The sequence below is a fragment of the Parasteatoda tepidariorum genome, chromosome 10 (genome assembly GCF_982258835.1).
Source record: "Parasteatoda tepidariorum strain Cologne lab strain chromosome 10, Ptep-v5.0, whole genome shotgun sequence".
Lineage (NCBI taxonomy): Eukaryota > Metazoa > Arthropoda > Arachnida > Araneae > Theridiidae > Parasteatoda > Parasteatoda tepidariorum.
In genome coordinates this window covers 12,903-34,974 of record NC_141764.1, presented here as the reverse complement: position 1 = coordinate 34,974, position 22,072 = coordinate 12,903, and the positions used below count along the sequence as shown (strand labels likewise).

The 22,072-nt window shown below is 29.5% G+C and overlaps 1 pseudogene across 1 annotated transcript in view; it reads left to right on the top strand.

Annotated features, from left to right (window-relative positions):
* The window catches only part of LOC147802064 (chymotrypsin-like elastase family member 2A), a 31,829-nt pseudogene extending 10,779 nt beyond the window's left edge, over positions 1-21,050 (top strand). Inside the window, exons 5-7 of the transcript XR_015429893.1 lie at positions 2,631-2,787; positions 15,145-15,264; positions 20,790-21,050. The product of XR_015429893.1 is annotated as a chymotrypsin-like elastase family member 2A (transcript). The remainder of the gene's footprint in view (positions 1-2,630; positions 2,788-15,144; positions 15,265-20,789) is intronic.
* The last annotated feature ends 1,022 nt before the right edge of the window (positions 21,051-22,072 follow it).

Sequence of the window (22,072 nt, the reverse complement as noted above, 5' to 3'; positions counted from 1 at the left end):
ATAGAAATCATACTGCACTAGTAAGCTGGACGATGAAAGTTTCGAACATTTCAAAGTGAACCATAAATATAACTTTTTACATTTTGAAACTGGAACACACACCCAAAAAATAGAGAGACTGTGGGCGAAATACGAAACACAGAGGAACGACATCTCGAAAGTTATCTTCCGTAATTTATGTGGAGAAGGCAAACGGAAGCCCTATTTGAAAAAATTTTAAGCGATACTAAAATTTTTATGCCTCAGAAGTAAAAAATTTTTTGAACAATTTATTAACTGTTTCTTTACTATTGATTTTGACTAGTGAATGTGTTGCATCTCTCGAAAGCCATTCTGCTTCAAAATTAATAGAACCATTTGTGTATTTAATATCATATTCATACATACTTAACAATAATGAACCATCTAAATAACCTACCTTTTAAATTTTTTACATTTTTTAGCCAAACTAAAGCAGCATGGTCAGTATATATTGCGAATTTTTGGCCAAACAGGTAATGATGGAATTTATTTAAAGAATCTACTATAGCAAGACATTCAAGTTCTGTGATTGCATAGTTTTTTTCATAGTCCCTTAAGGAACGAGAATGAAAAGCTACTGGATGCAATACACCACATTCATCTGTCTGATTTAACACAGCACCAATTCCAACTAACGATGCATCAACAAAAAGATGACATTCATGATTAGGATTAAAAATTTTCAAAATTGGTTTACAAATAATAGCATTTTTTAAAAGTTCAAAAGATTGTTGACACTTTTCTGACCCCACCCATTTTACATCTTTCTTTAACAAGTTACTTAAAGGATGTCGAATATTTGCATAACTATCAATAAATTTATTGTAAACATTTATTGATCAAAGAAATCTGTGCAATGATTTCACATTTTTAGGGGGCATTAATTTTTTAATCACTTCAATATTATGGTTATCGGGTGATACAACCCCATTGCTTATTTCATATCCTAAAAATTCTATTTGTTTTTGCAAAAATGAACATTTTGAAAGTTTTAATTTCAAGTTTTCTTGTTTACAAATATCAAATATCTTTTTAAGATGGATTAAATGTTCATCATAAGAATTAGAAAATATAATATCATCAAAATAGTTTGTAGCAAATTTTATTTTATGTTTATTTACAATTCTACGAATTGTACGTTGAAGGATGCTTGGTGCACTCTTCCAGCCAAAAGGTAATCTTAAGTATTCAAATAGACCATTGTGAGTAGCGAATGCTAATTTCTCAGTGTCATCAGGATGAATACGAACATGATGATATCCCTGTCATAAATCTATTTTAGAATAATAACTACTATTAGACCATTTTTCAATTAAAGGTAGAGGTTCAGAATCTGTTTTTGTAATTTGGTTCTATTTCCTGAAGTCAACACATAAACGATATCTTTTATGTGTTGATTTTTTATCGTTTTTGAAGACTAGTTACAGGGGCAGTATAAGGGGAGAAACTTTCTTTTATAATGTTATTTTTCAACAATACTTCTTTTTGTACATCAATTTCTTGTTGTTGTTTTGGGGATGTTTTGTAAAGCCTTAGAGATATAGGTAAATCTGAGGTTAACCTGACTCTTTGGGGTTCCATTTTGATTTCTCCCACATCATGCTTATGTTTTGCAAAAATATCATCATAACTTTCTAAAATTTCCTTTAAGTCCACATTTTCTATTTTGTTCTCATTTTTCATTTTTTCGTTTCATTATATATATATATATATATATATATATATATATATATATATATATATATATATATATATATATATATATATATATATATATATATATATATATATATATATATATATATATATATATATAAGCAGTTGTAAAGCTGTTCAAGCATTGCTTCAGAAGCATTAGTTTTACTTTTTCTCTTACATAATCAAAAAGAAAACTAACAACAACAAAAAAATAATAATATGTAATTTAGTTGAGACAATTATAAAATACTGAGTTAGACCCTAGCACATAAAATCTTTTTGAACTTTCATGGGTTCTACGTGAATAAAAACATGGCTCAATTCAAGGTTTACAAAAAATTTCATTGACTCAGAGTACCAATGTTATGGCTTATCGTTAAATTAATTTTTTAGTAGGCAGGGGTATTATTGTGTAGTTAAGGCCACCGTATAACGAAATGACCAACTTATTTTAATAGATTCTCCTATTTTGCGCAAAGTTTTTTTTATTCATATCTTGTACTTACACTCTAGACAAAGTTTTTTTTCCTAAAAAAAAAACACATATGAAAGTGAAATAACAGCTAACATATTAAAATGAAATAACAACTAAAATGAATGAAATTTCTCTTTTTTGGACTTGTCTTAATAGATTATTAATTTTAATTTGCATATTTCTTTTCGCCAGGTTCAAAATGTGAGATGGGAACCATCGATAATGCAATTCTGCCTCAAAAAATTTCAACAAAAAATGCAACTCCTAAATCCGCCTTGCTGCTGTTCTTCAAAAGAATGGCATAGGAGGAAATTTTTTTTTTTTTTTATATTTTCAAACAAAGAATTTAGATATTATTTCCACTTATGAAGTGATACAGATAGATGCTGCTGTTTTAATAAGTGTTATTTTTGTAGTAACGTATTTAATATTTTAGATCAAAAGATACAACATAAGAGATGATATCTCCCTCATCAAACTGAATGCCCCCGTCAAGTTCAATGCGGGTGTGCAACCAGCATGTTTGCCGAGTCTTGGTTGGACGGCTAATCCTGGCTGGCACTGTTACGTCACTGGATGGGGGGAAACTAGAGGTAAGGAAAAATAAAATAACGAGTTTTCAAGAAGAAAAACTTATTTCGAAATTGAAAAAAAAAAAAAAAAAAAAAGAAGAAAGAGAAAGAAAGGGATAACGTTTAATTATGCACGGAAAGAAATATTCCGGCAAAAATGGCATAACAATAACATTGGTAAAACAAACGTAATTCTGGTTAATAAAATTGGGTATTTGTACCAGTCATTTGGTCTAGTCATGGGGTTTATCAGAAATTCTGAATTTCAATATTACAGTTCTTATTATCACCCAATTAATTAAAAATTACAAATAGTAAACAAAGTTGATCTGAAAAGTAAATTTAACCTAACAAATGATTTTTATGCAATGCTCTAAGGTATCATGATAAAATTACCAAATTTTGCCACATTTAGCATTTTTTTTCAAGTATTATGAAACGGCATTTTTTAGCTAATTTTACCATAATCATTCAAAAATTAGTGCGCTTTCTGATATTCTCATTGAACCATAAATACGGTAAATTTTGCCGCATTCTGATTATGACCATAATTTTTTCTCAGATCAGTGAATGATTTGTAAAAGCTGTTGCAAGTTGATTATTAAGAAAGTGCAATTAAACAACAATTTCAATTCACATTTTTCACACAAATGATCAAAAAAAAAAAAAAAAAAAACTGTCAATATAAGTTGATTTTAATTTTTTTATATTTATATTTACTTTTCAAGATGAGGAATTAATAAGTCCGAAAATTAAAAAGAATTTATTAATTAAAAAAAACATTTGAATCAATGCAAATTCCCCCTGCTTCCTTTTTCGTATTAATTTCTTGTTTTGTTATTTGTATGCTTTGCTAAAATATCTGTGCAGACTATATTTTAAGCTACGAACTCGGATACAAAAACGAGTTTTATGTGAATAAACATGCCTTTTTTACCCTCAAAATATGAATAGTCACAACATGGAAAATATAATCTCCGTTTTGAAAGTTTTGGCCAATGAATGTCACCTTTTTGATTATACCTGGAATTACAAGCAAATAATTTTTACATAAAGTTAGAAAACATCCAATGATTTTTATAATATTGAATTGTTTGGAAAGCAATTTTCAAACACAGACATATATATTTTTCTCATAGACAACTTCCTAATTAGGCCGCATAATCATTATATATGTATTTTGGCTGCTGATAAAGAAAAGCTTGCTTGTGAAAAAGTGTGATTGATTCTATGCAGATGTTTTGAGTTGGTTTCTTTTAAAAATATGCAAAGCAGAATTTTTGGTATATTTTACTTTAGTTTTTCGCTATCGAGAAGGTAAAAATAATGTTCAATCAAGGTTAAAAAAATTATCTGATGCTTACGCAGAATTTGTATGGGTAGTAAGCCAGTGCTACGACTGGTTTGCAAAATTTTGATTAACAGTTCATGATGATGCATCATGCCAGTTTAAGCTAAGATGCAATAAAAGCACTAATTTATGCAAGCCGGCGAATAATAATAACTCGCTGAGACATTAAATTTATCGAATTCGATTGTTCGGGATCATTAGAAAAGGGTTAATCTCGGCTTATGGTATCCTCGTGCCTGTGATTTGCTTCTCAAAAATACTATCCACTTTCAATAGGCATCATCAACTGGGGAAAAGAAATGGATTGTTTAAAACGATGTTTCGTTTTCTACAAATTTTTTTAGACGATAAAACCTTTACTCTATAAAACCTTTAAGAAAGTCAAAAATCACTTGCAGCAGCTTTTTGCCAGCAATAAACAACAATTTTATGCGCGTGAAATCATGCTACTGCCTGAGAGATGGCAAAGTATATTGGATTAGAATTGGCAAAATATGATTTAAAAAATATTTATTCACTATAAAAAAAAGTATTTATTCACTATTTCATTAAAAAAAAAGAAATTATTATCTGAACAACTCAGTACCTCAAAAACATTTATTTTTATATAATAACATGTAATTTTTCATTATTTATTTTGTTGTTGTTGTTCCTTATCCTCCAACTGTCTGACGGAGTCATACTAGGTTGTTGACCTTCAAAAAGTCGATGACAAGAAGTGGAGTAGCGTATGAGTCCTCCTTGGAAAGACCCAAGCAGTCAAGGATATGTTCGGCAGAGGCCTGCTGGGCTTCACATTTGGAGCAGACTGCATAAGTCTTTCTTCCTTCGTGTGTCCACTCGCCAATCTGGAAATAGCTGTTTGAGACGCTCTATCACCTATATGAACAAGTGAAGAGCCCGGTTCTTTGGCCGCATACCAGTTATGAGAGATCCTCTACTTTTTTGATCGATGGCTTTTGATTTTGGACTGATTCTCTAAGAAAGTAAGGGCTGAGGGCAAAGGTGTTGAATGACAACAGTCCTCTTTGGCCCAGCAATCCGCTTGCTCATTGCCAAAGATGTCAACGTGGGATATTATTTATTTTAATAATAGTAACAAAAATTTTCAATTATAGGGCATACATATTTCTACGTAATTTTCAAATGACAAAATCCAAAATTTGCAAATAAAAAAAATGCAACTTTTTTGTCTTTTATGTCCGAATACTAAAAGTGCGATTAATATTAAGGAGCTCAAACTTTCAACCGTTTTACCCACCTCAACTATTGGCATCATATTTTCAATTTCGCGACTACCCCATATATTTTGAAAATCAAGAATATTTTGAAAAAAAGGTACGCTTATTCAGAGAAAGAGTATTTTTGCGTCTGAATTTCATAATTTAAATCATCGCTCGCACAGACAAATTTCAATTTAGCTCTTCAAACTTTTAAGATTGCCGTTTAGTTGAGGACACTATTTGAGCTATGCGAAGATAGTCCCCGAAAATGAGGAAAATCAAAAATTCAAACTGCATTCGTTTGACCATTTTTGGACCACAAATGACCACCCCTTAATTTTTTTGACCACCCTTATTTTGGTCATAATCCTAAAAATTAAATTCGGGGGCTAACTTCGCATTTTTTTGAAAAATAAATAAAATTCCAATTCTTATATTGTATTCGTTTGACCACTTTTTGACCACAAATGACCACCCTTTAATTTTTTTCCACCCTTATTTTGGACATAATCCTAAAAATTAAATTCGGGGGCTAACTTCGCATTTTCACGAAAAATAAATAGAAATCCAATTTTTATATTGTATTCATTTCACCGCTTTTTGACCACTCATGACCACCCTTTAATATTTTTTGACCACCCTTATTTTGGACACAGTCCCAAAAATTAAATTCGGTTACTAACTTCGCATTTTTTCAAGAAATAAATAAAAATCCAATTTTTATATTGTGTTCATTTGACCACTTTTTGACCACAAATGACCACCCTTTAATTTTTTTTTGTCCACCTTTATTTTGGACATATTCCTAAAAATAAAACTGGCGTGAAGTTAGCCCCCAAAATTCAGGAAAATAACAAATTTCAACTGCACTCCTTTGACCATTTTTGACTACAAATGACGACCTTGAAGTTTTTCCAACAATTCTTATTTCAGTCTCTCTTTTAGCAATATCAATATAATATGTTTTAATTATAGCTGACATCTAAACGTAGTAATGATCAAAAACTTTTTCTTGCAATATAAAAATTTTAAAAATAAATTCCAAAACGACTATGTACTTCAAATGCAATGATTATAATCCAGAGAAACGAGGAATGTTAAAAACTATATGTATAAGTTTTGTTCACTTTAATCGTATCTTTATTTTCTGCAATGTTATTTTAAAATCGTTTTACAAGTAGAAAAATAAAAGTTTAATAAGATGTAGTAAATCTAAAACATTTCTAAAACAATTATTAAGTAGTTATACTGTTTAAAAACATTTTTCTCAGTAATGATATATAAAATTTAACATATTTCCTCTATAAAAGAGTAGAAATAGTTTCATAACAATAAAGTTATTTTAGAAACCAATCATAACACCTTTTTCTCTAGTAGTGTATTAGCTCGCATTAACATTATATATATATATATATATATATATATATATATATATATATATATATATATATATATATATATATATATATATATATATATATATATATATATGTTCAAAATGAAGAATAAAGCAAAGAAAAATAATAGACATATGAAAAAAAAAGGGGGCGGGGAAATGATAAGTAAAAAAATAACAAACAACAGTTTAAAAAAAAAAGAAAAAAAAAGAAAAAAGGATGAAATTTTATTTAAAAAAACCGGAGAAAAAAAACGGGAAAAAAAGATATAATCTTTTCTTCAGCCCACACGATTATATCTGCAAAACAGAGTGCTTTCTGATATTGTATCAATAAAGCCGAAGCAAAATATATTAATACAATAGTGTGAGGAGCACTCAAAATTTTTTTTATAAAATTAACAACAAACTTATTGTTTTTGTTGAAACTTATTGTGTTTCTTAACTTTCTTCGTGTTTTCTTGTATTTATTTATTTATTATATATATATATATATATAGTCGGACCCCGATTTAACGAACCCCTATTTAACGAATTTCGCGATTTAAAGAATTTTTTTTCAACCCCATCAAAAACAGAGTCAAAAACCCCTAATTAACAATTAATTAACCTCGAATTAACGAATTATTTCAGCATCCGGAAAAAATATTTTTTCATTAATTTCGATCAGAAAAATATTGAATTTTTTTGTAATTGGCAGATTCTAAAGGGAAAAAAGTTTTTCCTGGGAGGAATAAAGTAGAAAAAGTGCATATTCGTCTCAAACAAAAGAAACGCCCGCAACAGGGAAAAACAAAATTCGTCGTGGATAGGTGGGCAGAGTCAATAAGACATATTACACTTGCAAGGTCATTTTCCGGGGGTTTGTCACGTGGACTATGAGTCAAACAGGAAATTCCTTTCTTATCTTAGATAGTCGTTTATAACTAGTAATTTTTAATAATACATATGTACAAAAAAAATTTTTTTTTAACCCCGATTTAACGAATAAAATTTCCGGTCCCGATGAATTCGTTAAATCGGAGTCCGACTGTATATATATATATATATATATATATATATATATATATATATATACAAGAAAACACTAAGAAAGTTAAGAAAAACAATAAGTTTCATAAAAGTTAATATAACAACAATAATAAATAAGTTTTATAAAAAAAAAATTTTGAGTGCTCCTCACACTATTGTATTAATATATTTTGCTTTGGCTTTATTGATACAATATCAGAAAGAACTTTGTTTTGCGGATATAATCGTGTGGGCTAAAGAAAAGATTATATCTTTTTTTTCCGGCTTTTTTTCCGGTTTTCTAATTAACATTTCCTTTTTTTTTTTTTTTTGTTAATAAAATGTTGTTTGTTATTTTTTTTACTTATTATTTCCCACCCCCCTTTTTTTCATATGTCTATAATTTTTCTTTGTTTTATTCTTCATTTTGAACTTATATATATATATATATATATATATATATATACATGGGTCATTCTCATGAAAACTGTCATTTTTCAGTTCATAAAATCCCAAAAAAGTAAAGTGAATAAAAAGCTCTGAAACTTTTTATAATAATAGAAATATGTAATGGCATTATAAAGAAAGTATATATCCTATAAATTATACTTAATATTTAAATTAATTAATTAATTTCACTGCTTAAAAAGTGAGGGAATGATATTTTATTTTAATACATGTTTTTCTCTAAGTTTCTCTAAGCTACCTCAAGTTTAAAAATGATTACATACTAAGTATATCTAACATTTATTACAATTTAGTTTTATATACTTAATAGTTTTTAAAGGTTTGGGAAATAAAATTGGCTGGCACGATTGAACAAAATTTTTTTTTATTATATACTCATCTTGAGTCATTCCCTCACTTCAGCATCATTCCCTCACTTTATACACTAGTGAGGGAATGATAAATTTAATAAAATTTAAAAATAACAGTTAGGCCTAATTAATTTCTGAAATCTATCACATACCATTATATTCATACAAGAAAGCAACACATAATTATCCACTTTCTCGATGAAGTTCTATTTTATTTTACTCTAAAAAACGACATGAGGGAATGACAAATGTAAAAAATTTTACCTGGTTTGATTCATTCAAATTTATTCCACAGCAAAGCTTCTTTAAGTTGAAGATGGAAACATACTGCAATTTTGTTCTATGATGCCAGTTGTTAACTGCTAAAGTTTTATTAAAATATTTTTATTCTAAGAAGATTGCAGGTGATAAAAACATTGTTGTGAGGGAATGACGCGAAACACTGGGGATAAAGTTTAAAATAGTGCTGTGTTAATATTCTTATCAGAAATTAAATTTAAAATTGATTTTCTGAATTCTATATTTCAATAGTCTGAAATAAAAAACACTAATTTGTAATTTTTATTTTATTTCAGAAACAATTTTTTCTTTTTTTAAAGCAACAGTGGGGACAAGTGAGGTAGTGACATATTGGTATATTTTAATTACCTAAAATAAATAAAAAATAAGAATTGATAATTTTATTTTTATTCTTTTGTTATCCTGCATTCTGAAGGACATTTTCCCTGAAATTTTTTTTTTGTAAGTTGTAAAACAAACATAAAATATACTGAGGACATGAAAATGACTGTTTTTGTGAGAATGACCCATATATATATAGTAAATAGGTATTCTTCATTAGCATTAAGGCAATTTATTTTTAAAAACATTGATTTTTGTAAAATATAGAAATAATTATATACAAAATAGAAACACATATCTAATCACTATATTAAATTACATTCTTAAATCTAAGAGTAGCTAAGAATTCTTCATTAGCATTTAGACATTTTATTTTTAAAAGCATTGATTTTTGTAAAATATAGAAATACTTATATACAAAATAGAATCACATATCTTATCACTATATTAAATTACATTCTCAAACTGACATAACTTTTATTTATGCAAAAACAATGGAGAAAACAATTTCAAACAAACTGCACAAAACTTACCAATACTAAATACAATCGGGTCTTAATCATTATTGGAATTTTAGCAATTACGAATAGAAAGGTATTTTTTTCACAATGTTGTAACCAAATAAATGTGTTAAATAATTACTCTAATACAAGTAAGAACACATGTAAAGTATGTACAAATAAAATGAGATTAAGACAGATTGTTAAAAGCACTAAAAAAAAACATAAAATAGAAGTAAATCCAATCGTGTATTAACACATTTTTTAAAAGGTATTCTTTCATGAATCATTTCGTTACTATTTTAACAATTGAACAATTCGAAGTCTCGTAGACCCATTGAAATTTAAGTTTCAAAAAAGACAAATATTTTAATATTTATAATTTAATATCAAAACTTTCTTTTTCGTATTTTACAATTTAATTAATATTCAATTGTTAAGAGTCGCAAAGAAAGCGAACACCTTGAAATCTTTTGATCTTTGATCAGATTGAAAATCCGATCAAGTGATCATTAGTTATTAAGAAAATATGTTTTCTTTCTATGCACTACATTAATCATAATTTGTATAGACCAAAATATGTGGATTAATTTTTTTATTTAATGAATCATTTAAAAGTTTACGTTCACCTAGCATATCATCTCGTATTTCCCAGGAATTCCGTATTTGTCTGCAAAAGGAAATATAATGTCCTATTGAAATGTGTTCGATTGGTCCCAAATACTATACGAATCCAGCTAATATATACTGCTGTTTCTGAATCAATATTTTTCTGGTATATCTTGAAGTACCGTCTGTTCATTGTGATGTTGGCGAAACTGTTGAACAATTTCTATGTCGCAGAATATATGGATACCAGGCTCTTTTTTCTTTGTCATATTTGATTCGCAATTGGGACATTTCAGTTTTTTATCCAAGAAATATTGCTCCACAAAGGTTTCAATGTACTCTTTCAAACATAGCTCAATAATTTCATCATAAGGAATTTCAATCAAAGTATAATCTTTCTTCAAAATTCCACAGTTAGGACACATGCCAGTTTCGATTGCTGATAGAGTTACTTTAAACAACCGATTTATAATTGATCCAATATTAATTGCGCAGTTTAAAATACTGCAGTTATCGCTATTTATTATATTCATTAAAATTAGAGCTCTATCTTTGTAGAAATTTCTTGTAAAACCAGTTGTTGCATAATTTTTTATGAATGAAAATATTTGCTCATCATTATTGATATCATTTAATTTTAAAAAATAATGCCTGTTATCCATGTAAGCTATAGACATTATTTCCACTATGGAATCAAATGCACATGTATTTTGAATTTCCATTAATCTTGTCCCAATATATAGAGCAGATTGAATGTTACCATTCCTTTTAATAGAATTTGTTTTTTTTTTCTGATGGATCGATTATGTATGAAAGATATTTCTGGACAAGGTGTTACGTATTTTCCTCTTTTTTTATTATTTTGTTTTAGTGAAATTTTTAAGTTTTCTTTATCTGCATTCGTATTATTGGAATGGCCACATTTTTCTAAAACGGTTTTTTCGCAATAAGTATCCAATAATTTTTCTAGTTTATAGATTTCATTTGTCTTATTTTTGTTTCTCCAATTCTCTTCTGCGAACAGATAGCCAAAATTATCATCAAAAGCTTCACAGGTCGTACTTGTTTTTGCAGTTTTCTCTTTATTCAAATTATATAATTCATAATTTTCTGTATTATGACACGCTTTAGGTAATACTTTTTGCTTATTATAATGATAATACTTCGTGTTATCATTATCCACGTTATCAAAAATAATATTTTTTTTATTCGAATCCAATTCATTTGATGCTGTCTGTCCTTCTTTTGAGTTAATTATAATTTCTTTATCAAAAATTTTTCTCGTTTCGGACGTTTATTACTTGAAAAGTCTGTTTCGTCCTTTATTGTAGTAATACTTCTTTTTCTTTGGGTATTATTTATTGCTCTGTTGTATACTCATGCTGATTGAATAGAACTCATGTGCTTTACGAAAAATTTGTCAGTTCGAAGTATACTGCCATATCCATCTAAGACAGTTGTTTTTAAGTTTTTGAAATAAGCTTCAACTATTGCTGAAGACGCCACGTCGTAAGTGGAATTAAACGTTTGTTTTAAGATATTAGTCCATAAAACGACATATTTGGCCAATTTTAGTAAGGGTTTAATTATTTCCGGTAAATAATAGGGGTTAGGATTGTTAGTTTCGTGGCTCTTATCGGCATTCTTTTGAGCACGCTTATGATTTTTTTCTAAAAACTTATCAATAAGCTGCTCATCACTTGAACCTATTTCATTTTCAAAAATGTCGATGTCTGTATAACTTCTTGTGCCTACTCCATCATCTCCACTTTCTTCATCATTATCGAAGGAAACGTGATCCAAATTAATTTCATATGTTTTTATTCTGCCAATTAACAGGCAAATTTTTTTTGACATTCTATATCTTTTCCGTTGTCATCTTTACCACAGCATTCGCTCAGTGCAACTGTGAAAAGGGCAATTAACAGTTTTTTGAAATCTTTAATTTCGTTACACATAGAAAGAATTCCTAATGATCTTACGTAAAAATCTTTTATTTTGCTCAACTTGCGATAAAAAACTTTTTTCGTGCTAAGTATTTTTATTACATGTGCAATGTGCTACGTTTTCCCCGTTTTATTGCATTTTTATATAAAATTATTTGAGAAGGAGAAAAATAAATACAATAAAAGTCATCTAATCCTATGTCATGAATATAACCTGCAAATTCGCCTTCATATTTTTTATATAGTAAAGATGACATACAATCTAAATTTTTATTAATATTTAAATCCCTATTTACAGCCTCTTCACGAGCTTTACGAAGTACGCTCAACGAAGGAATATAACTTGGTACAGGTTCAACAAAATGCATACCTCTTGAAGCATCCATTCGCCAGGTGGATGCCTTTTTATGAAGGAGACTCTCGCCAACCTCTGTGTGCCTGTTACCTCTTAAGTGTCTTTTCTGGATGTGCAATATTCCTCTAGTGTCAGACGTTGAAACTTGAATAGAAATTCCACGATCTTGTTTGGGTTTATTCAAACAATGACCATTAAGCTGGCAACCGCACTCGTTACAGACACCTTCAATTTTCAACCAAACCTTATTTTCAATGTTGGAAATTTTAGCATGTTTGAAACTAAACGCACATGGCAGCTTGGCTATTTCACTGATTTTATGGGCAATTATGTCTGTCCAACCTGTTTGTAATTCCCTATAATTACGAATTCTAGTTTTTTCTCTTCTCAATACATTCGTCGGGGCAATTTTTTTCCATTCTTCTTCTTCCAAATCTGTTTGAAAATTCATAGGAGGTAATGCATTCTGTCTTATTGGCTCAGTAACTAAGAAGTCATAATCATCCGAAGTCGAAATCGAAACATCGCTAATTTCCTTTACTTCTTCGATTCCACACTTTCGTTTCAGATCTTTCAAAATATCATAACGATTGAGTCTAACGTATACGTTCAGTGTCTTTGCATTTATGTTTAGTAATTCACTTGCTTTATTCCACACTGCATCAGTTCTTGACTTTAAATTTCCAATGGAATCTTTAAAAATATTTACTTCTGATAAAACTTTAACAATATTTTCAGAATTGACAAAAGCTGGTAGAGGCATTTTGTGTAAAATGATATCTTTTAGGGAATTATACCCTGTTTGCTTCCTAGTTGCGCCAACTCCAATCGCCAAACTGTAGTCGCCAATATATCACATGACTCTCCAAGGTTATCAGAAAACAACAATAGTTATTTTTGCTATGTTGAATAAAAACAAAAACAGCTTTCGTTTTTGTTTATTAATTTAATTTACTTTTCCCATTTTTGTTAATTTTTTGTTTTTCATTAAAGTTATGTTTTTTTTTTTTTTTTTTTTTTTTTTTTTTTTTTTTTTTTTTTTGAAGTAGCATTAAAAAAAGTAGCAGACTTTCCAGAAAACTTTGCAAATAAGAAGATAATATTTTAAATTTTAAAAAAATTTTGAAATTTAGTAATAAAAAAAGTATAACTTAACAGCTTAACTTAAAAGCAACTTAAACGCCAACAGGATGTTTATATTAAAAGCTTGAAAATAATTAATGCTTGCAAAAACAAAAAAAATTTATCCGAGTCCGAAACATTACCTTTGGAATTTTATTTTTCAGACAATGTCATAATTAGACGATCAAAATCATTAAACATTGTAGAAAAAGGCATGGCCAAGATTGACTATAGGCAAATTATGTCCTTTGAATTAAACATTCGAATTCAGTTTCAATTTTCTCATTTTAGAAGGATAATTTTATGCTGCGCTTTAGTATAACTACATTAACAACTATATATTTTTTTTATGATTACGGCTGAAAAAAGAGTGGTAAAAAAAACTAAAAAGTGGTAACTTGGGGTCAAAAAATGGTCAAACAAATGCTGTTGAAACTTTTTATTTTAACCATTTTCAGGGTCTAACTTAACTCTACCCTAAAACTTTATTTTTATAATTACGGCTAAAATAAGAATAGTAAGAAAAAGAAGTAAAAGAGTAAGAGGTTGTTACTTGTAGTCAAAATTGGTCAAACGAATGCACTTGAAATTTTTTAATTTTTCTCATTTTCAAATGGTTCATTTGTGGCCAAACTAATGTTGTTAAGAAATTAAATTTTCTTATTTTCGGGGTCTAACTTCATGCTTCTCCCAAGTCTTATTTATAGGATTACGGCATAAATAAGGGTGGTCAACCAGAACTAAAAGGTGGTCATTTGTGGGGAAACGAATACAATATAAAAATTGAATTTTTATTTATTTTTCGTGAAAATGAGAAGTTAGCCCCCGAATTTAATTTCTAGGATTATGTCCAAAATAAGGGTGGTCGAAAAAAATTAAAGGGTGGTCATTTGTGGTCAAACGAAAACAATATAAAATTTGGAATTTTATTTATTTTTCAAAAAAATGCGAAGTTAGCCCCGAATTTAATTTTTAGGATTATGTCCAAAATAAGGGTGGTCAAAAAAAATTAAGGGGTGGTCATTTGTGGTCAAACGAATACAATATAAAAATTTGATTTTTATTCATTTGGCGTGAAAATGCGAAGTTAGTCCCCGAATTTATTTTTCAGGATTATGTCCAAAATAAGAGTGATCAAAAAAAATTTAAAAGGTGGTCATTTTTATTTCATATTTTTCATATTAAAAGTGGTACAGCGAGAACAATAAAAGGTAAACAAATCAACGCATAGCTAGGTATTTATTATACAGCTATCCAAATTATTTTAATACCGAAATCATTTTTATTAGAAAAAGTTTAACCAACTTTTACTATTTACACATGAGTAAAAGTGTGTAATGGAGTAAAGGTAGCATAGGCAGCTATATTTCTGATAAGATAAGCAGGATGCACGTTTAAATTTCTCATTCTTTATTATTCGTTGTAGGATCAGGAGGATCAGATGTACTGAAACAGCAAGAACAAGTTGTACAATCTCGCCAGAAGTGCGCTTTTAATATTCAAACACAAATTTGTGTAGAACAAAAAAAACAAATCTCCATGCCACGTAAGTATACAGGATGTTCCGTTTCTAATAATAATTATCAGAAACGATATTAAAATTTAACGAATCACTAGGGATGAATGTGGAATTAAAAACATCAAAATTGGATTAACTGCCAGAAGGATCTGAGGGAAGTTTAGAAGCGACAATTATAAATACCTCTAAAATTAAATCAGGCATTCAAACTAGTTCTGGTGTCCTGTCTCATTATTAGAGATTCTACAAGTTTCGACGGTGATTTTGCTTCTTCCTTATTTTAATATGTCACTTCCAATGTATGTGTAGTTTTACTTCAGTTTTGTTAAGGATTCTGAATATTAAGGTCATTTACTATATTTCTGATTGAATTTATCATTGATTTAGGACTGCCATCTCGAGACCATACCTGACTCTATACAATATGGTTATTCAAAAACCTATTTCGTTCAAATTATGTATTTTAGTATGTAAAACTGCGAATAATTAAAAGTGTAAATTTAGATCATTTTTAAAACATAAATGTGAGAAGTTAAAAATTATATAGTAGTTAAAAATAACTTTTGAAAAATAACTTATAGAAGTTAAAAATAACTGTTAGAAATTACTTTTGCTTAAATAAGCCACCGTGTCAAAATTAGGTTAAATTCTCCGTCGCGGAAATAATATTAAAAACTAACATTAGGAGAGTCGAAGCATATGGAACCGTATTTTTAATTTGCAATTATATCTTATATTCTCTAATATAAGATTAGGAATCTTAATAAATTGTGCATTTGTTCAGACGGCACAATAAACACAACAAACCTATTCTGTAGTTCTAATTGAATAATTTGAAAGAAAGCCATTTGTATGAAACTAGTAGTTTTTCTCGGTTATCATTCAACAAAATAATACAACATACCATGCAACTGTATAACATGAAAACCTTTTCTCGTAGCTGTCAGCATTTAGCCAGTTTCCATAACTAGTAAAAAAGATTTCTTTGGTGGTCGGTCATCAGTATAAAATTAGTAAAAGGTTAGGCTCGTAAAATTTTTCTTACATTCTATGTCAGAAGAAAAGGGCCCAGTGCCCTACCAACCAGGCTATCCCGGCTTTAGATCAAGTATTTTTTTAGTTTTATATCCATCGCTGAACAGCCAACCCAATTTTTAGGTTTATGACTACCAATGCTCAACTCCGTAGCCTTGTGATTTTGAACCAATCCAGAAGACAAAGAAACTCTTGGATCAATACACCCAGAGGTATTAATTTGTTATTGGAACATGGAGGACTTTGAGACTCGACAGATTTAACGTGCATCAGTCATCATTTACTGCACGGGGAGCACGGCGGGGATCAAACCCACAAACTCTAGTGCCCTACAGACCAGACTATCCCGGCCTAGATCGAGTATTGAAAGAAACAAGCCTTCGTGGAGAACTAACTCTTAACTAACTTGTGCTACATGGAAAGGAAAACCGCACAAAAATTACTCATGGTTAGCCCAACAGCAAGGAGACTCTAATCCACTATCCGCCTACCACTGGGGACATTCAACACTGCGAGTCGAGTTCAAAATTCGTATCAACCAGTTATCGCTGGAATTCGAACCTAGGGTAGATCATTGGGAGGCGAGCTTTCTATGTTCTGAGCCACTACAGCTCGTTAATAAGTGTTTGAGTAAAATACTACTGCCATAAATCAAATCTTCCTCATGGTTTTTTTTATTCATTAATAACTAAAGTTTATGCCAGTGACCGACAATCCTTACGAGCCAACAAGCAGAATTATAAATTGTCAGAGCAGGTTTTTAAATTTTTCCATTTCAACTAAAAAAAATAAAAAAAAAAAAAAAAAAAAAGATTACGTGCTTTTGAAAGTTTTTTTTTAAAAAATACATTGAATTAAAAAGTTATTCAAGTTGAAAAGTTTTAAAATGAACTCACTGTATATTTAAATGAAATTTTTATTTGATATGACACTCAAGGATGAGAAAGACAAATTAGATGATGATCTAATTCAAGTTTACTTGATAAAACAATAAAAGGAATAATGTTTAATTATTGTGAAACATGTTGTTAACATAAAAAAAACTCCGCGGTTCTTGTGTCAATGGTACAATAGGGTGAGGCGATTTTTTTTTCTTCAGAAATATGTATCACAATAGGCATCACATGCTGCCTAGTGATACGAGTAGGCAACATATAAATTTTTATGAGTTTATATTAAATTCGTTAGGTCTCTACCAGTATGAAAGTTTCAATTTTAGACGAGGAACGTTACATTTTTATAATGATAAATTAATGTTTTGTTTCTTCCTTTAAAAATTCTTCCTTTGTTTTTTGTTTCTTCCTTTAGTGCAATTCTAATGATTGCCATAATGACTGCCATAAGTTGAATAAAATTAGCTGTTTCTTTAAACTTACTCATCTCTTCCGGCATCCGACTCGCACCGAAAACAGTGCTGACAAATAAAGGTTGTTGATAATGGGATAGAGCAGGGGTGAACAATCTTTTTAATCAACGGGCCAATTAAAACTTTAAAATTTTTTGGCGGGCTGAACATAAAATAACATTTATTAATAATTTACAAAACTTTATTTATATTAGAATTATTAATAATATTAATAAATATTAATATTATTAGAATATTAATATTATTAGAATAATATTATTATTAATAAATATTAGAATAAGAAAAATATAAAATTTAAAAAAAAAGTAAAGATTTCATATACAAATTTTAATGCAAAATAAGAAATAAAAAAAGAAAAGAACAATAAAACGAATTTAGTTGAAATTTTTAATGAGAAATTTGGCACTGTTTTTTCGATGCAAGCTGATCAATATCAGCCGGAATCGATGAGGTAGCTGCACGTACGCAACTTTCTAATCGTGCATTACTCAGTCTTGAGCGGTGGTCATTTTTTATTAACTTCATGGTTGAAAATAATTGCTCGCAAGCATACGTACTTCCGAACAGAGACATCATTTGCGTTGCCTTTTTCATCAAAAGCGGAAATTTCTCAGGGCTCACATACGATTTATAAAAATTTTCGATGTTTACTGAGAAAAATACATGTTTTAAATCGGTATTATTCTACATGTCAATCACTTCCATTTGAAAGTCTTCGGGAACTGTATCCACATCGGTATTAAATGGGGAAACATTTTCATGGAAACCGCTGTCTTCTCAGCTTCGAACATTTGGAATCATGATTGAAATTCGTTGATTAAAATGTCTATATATTGTGCGTATTTTTGAGAAGTAGTAACGTCTTCTTTTTCTAAATGTGGAAAGTGAGACACATTATTCTGCAAAAGATGCTGTTTCCACAATTTTAAATTGCGTTCAAATTCCTGAATTTTATCATACAAATTGTGAATAAACTGTCCTTTGCCTAGATGTTACACATTAAGATCATTGAGATGCTGAGTCATGTCGATTAGAAACCCAAAATCGTACATCCAGTCTTTATTACCAAAATGAAGAAAGGCATATCCCTTCATACCCATGAACAATTGTATTTCGCTTTTTAAGTTGTATACTCTTTTTAGCATTGCACCTCTACTAAGCCAACGTACTTCGGTATTAAAAACCACGTCGCCATATTCAGTTTCTAAATCTTTCAGGAATTCTTTAAATTCACGGTGATTTAACTCGTGAGACTTTATAAACTTGATTAGTTTAATTATTGGTACTGAGACATTTGGCAAACTCAATCTTTTCGGTTTCCTGGTGAATTATGCAGTGGTTAACGAATATTTCCCTTCCTGTGTCCCACCTTCATGCATGACATTGCTCGTGCTCCATCTGTCGATATACCAATAATCTTTTCTAATGAAATTTAAAAATTTTCCAACACAGACTTTAGTTAATCGTACAGGTCTCTGCCGGTTGTAGTCCCTTGCATTGGAATCAGTGAACACAATTCTTCGGTAATATTAAATTTGGTGTAAATACCAATTAAAAATATAGCCAGTTGTGCTGTATCAAAGAACAGTATTCGAATTTTGCAATGTGTTCACGAATCGTTGTTGCTATGTTCTCGGACAAGTCTTCAATTCTCCTTGCAATGGTGAATCGTGATAAACTAATGTTTGAAATAATATTTATTTTATCAGGAAATGCTATTTCTGCAACAGCAGTCAAACATTTTTTTATCATCTCTCCATCAGCAAAGGGTTTCATTTTTTTGCCAGTATTTGACTGACAACAAAACTAGCCTTTACTGCCGTATTTGATAAAAAAGCCTGATTTTTAAAAATAGCATGATTTTTAAAAATAGCCTGTTGGTTTCCCAAGTGTTTTTTCCATTTGATTAAACTTATCTATCCGGAGTTGTCCTGTTAAGTTTTATATTGTTGTTCATGTTTTGTATCGTAATGTCTTTTAATGTTATATTCTTTTAATGTCGACACAGTCTCTGGCATATTAAGCATACAGCTTTATCTTAGACGAAAGTGAAAAAATAATCAAATTTCCACTTTTCTTGGAAATACCTGTGCTCATCCGCAACCCTCCGTTTTTTTTTTGTTTGCTTTTCCGACATGCTATTATGGATTGCACTTATACTGCACTCACGCTTTTCAAGAAACACCAGAATTGCTAGTTAACAGCTTACCAGTCTGACTGATTGTGTGACAGAAGTGTCGAGCGTCTCGAATGAATCAATAAAATGTATTTATCACGGAACACATATTTATTTATAATTAACAGGTTTACACTTTATAATTATAGATTTCTAACATTATTTGCAATATCAACGACTTATAACTTTCAGACATAACGACGTGTGTCATTCGCCAGGAATTGGCCGGTAGAGTGTTTTTATCTGATAGTGTTCACAGACATGTGTTTCTTCTTCAGTCTCACTTTCTAACTGCGGCAAGTCAGTCTATAGGTGGCGCTACAACACAGGAGTGGTTGCAAGTGCTGCCGCCACAGAAGCAAACACAAACAAGCAGAGACGCGGCGCGTTCGTATTACATGTTTGAACAAGTTGCCGACAAGTGTGTATCTCGTCACAAAAAAATTTTTCAGTTTAGTATGTACTACCATTTTATTATAATTAATTTTATAACAATACGATGGGAGAAAGTCGATAAAATAAATTCAATTTTTGAAATGCTTGGCGGGCCGCATTACATGTTTAACGGGCCGCGTGTTGCTCATCCCTAGGTTAGAGTCCTCTTGTCGTCAGATTAACAGTGGGAGGTTTTTGTGTTTTTTTTTCTCCGCATAGCACAATTCCATGAAAAAAAGTGCTCCGTGAAGGCAAATTTCCTTGTCTTCTGCATTGGGTTCAAAATTACAAGACTACGGAGTTGAAAAATAGTAGTCTTAAACCAAAAATTGGGTCGGCTGTTCAACGATGGTTATAAAATAAAATAAAATTCTTTTTCGTTGGCGACAGCTGCTTCACTGCCTACTAAGTTGAGTTTTCATGACTCAGTTAGAAAATTAAGATGAATAAAGAGGTTGCATATAAAAATTTAAGCTCATTCAAAATTCCATATAAAATGAATTATTTTTATGAATGGAAAAGAGTATATTTTACTTTCAGGGTGACAGTGGTGGCCCATTGCACTGTAAACTTGGAGATAAATGGTTCGTTTACGGAGCTGCCAGCTTTGTCACCACCTCCAACTATATGGGTGGCCTATGCACAGGACCTGGAGCTCGGACTGTCTATGCAAGTTCAGCTGACAAAGCTGATTGGATCAAAACCATTATTAATAAATACGGTTAAATTTTTCGTGCATAAAGTGTTTACATAATTTGCTGTTCATGAAATATTAAGCTAAATGAAGTCGCTATGTATTTAAAATTTTTTTTTTATATTTTAAGCACAATTATCAACAGCACAATACATTACTTTTGATAATAATAATAAAAAAAAACATATGCACGTAACATTCATAACGTGCTACACAGGATGCTGTGAAATTATGATAAAAGTATTGACTAATAGATGATACATTTTGGTTAACAGATGGTGCTGTAATTTTAACATTACAAACAATTTAAAATAAAAGTATCTCAAGAAATCTAGTACAAATAATAAAAATAGAAGAGCACAATTAAAAATTAAAAGCACAATTATAAATTTAAGAACTTTGAGATATCACTGTAAAGCAATCTATTAAATTGAAATAAATGAAATGTACTTAAAAAATTAAAAAAAAAACTATTTATTGATTAGGCTTTTAAAAAACAATTAGGTACTTTTTAAAGATGGAACACATTTTGCTGTGTTTGCATTTTTTTTTTCATTTTACGAAATCAAAAAAGAAATAGAACTTAAAATAACAGATTTAGACAAATTAGAAATTTAAAGAAATTAATATCTGAATTTAGAACACAACATTGCATATCATTATTTTTAAATCAAAACAATTAAGAAAATAAACATTACATTCTGTACATGTGATAATATAACTAGAATTCTCCCCTCTTTCAAAAAGAAACAAAACAGAACTTAATGTTTACAATATAACTTTCGACAAGAAAAATTTAAACAATTTCAATTAAAATATTTAATGCTATAGTGCATGAAATAAAATCTGAATTAATTGCATGCAATTACTGAGAGTGCAAATTTGTATGCACGCAAAAAATGTAGGTGCTTACAAATAAGAAAGTTTGCTAATGGAATTGCAAAAGAAGAAAAGAAATTTAAAAATTTACTTAATCTCGTAGTTGATTATCCTTTTAATTGTTTTAAAAGAAAAACAATAAAAGTACTAATTACATTGTGTATATATTTAAAAATAAAATTTACCTGCTTTATTTTACAAAATAAAATGCCCATTAGTTATTTTATAGGGTGGCAAAGTAATTTATGTA